The sequence below is a fragment of the Selaginella moellendorffii genome, unplaced genomic scaffold (assembly GCF_000143415.4).
Source record: "Selaginella moellendorffii unplaced genomic scaffold, v1.0 SELMOscaffold_45, whole genome shotgun sequence".
Classification (NCBI taxonomy): domain Eukaryota; kingdom Viridiplantae; phylum Streptophyta; class Lycopodiopsida; order Selaginellales; family Selaginellaceae; genus Selaginella; species Selaginella moellendorffii.
The window spans coordinates 527292-527697 of NW_003314306.1; positions in this window are offsets into that span (position 1 = coordinate 527292).

Below are 406 nucleotides of genomic sequence, written 5' to 3' on the forward strand. Positions count from 1 at the left end.
ACCTAGTATTATTCAAACCTAAGGATGTTTAACCTTAACTATCCCAAGACCTTTAACCAATTGGAAAAGGTAATGCACTTTTGTTCATGGGCCCTTTCTTTTTATATTTGAACCCCATAGATCATCTCTCAAATCATTTTTTTTGGTTGTTTACAATGACCAACCAGGTTCTTCCGCTTTAATAATGAAGTAACAACAACATAATCACCCTTTAGTAACGTCCGAGAACTATGTAGATATGCATGAAGTTTCTTAAAACCCTAGACTACTGTTAAACACTCCTTTGTCGTGGAGTAGTTCATCTCTCGTAGTTGTAATATATAGCTTATATACACAATGGGATGGTGCTAACTAGGCACACTTGGGCTCTCTTGTATGCACACACCTCCAAGACTATATCAAAAGC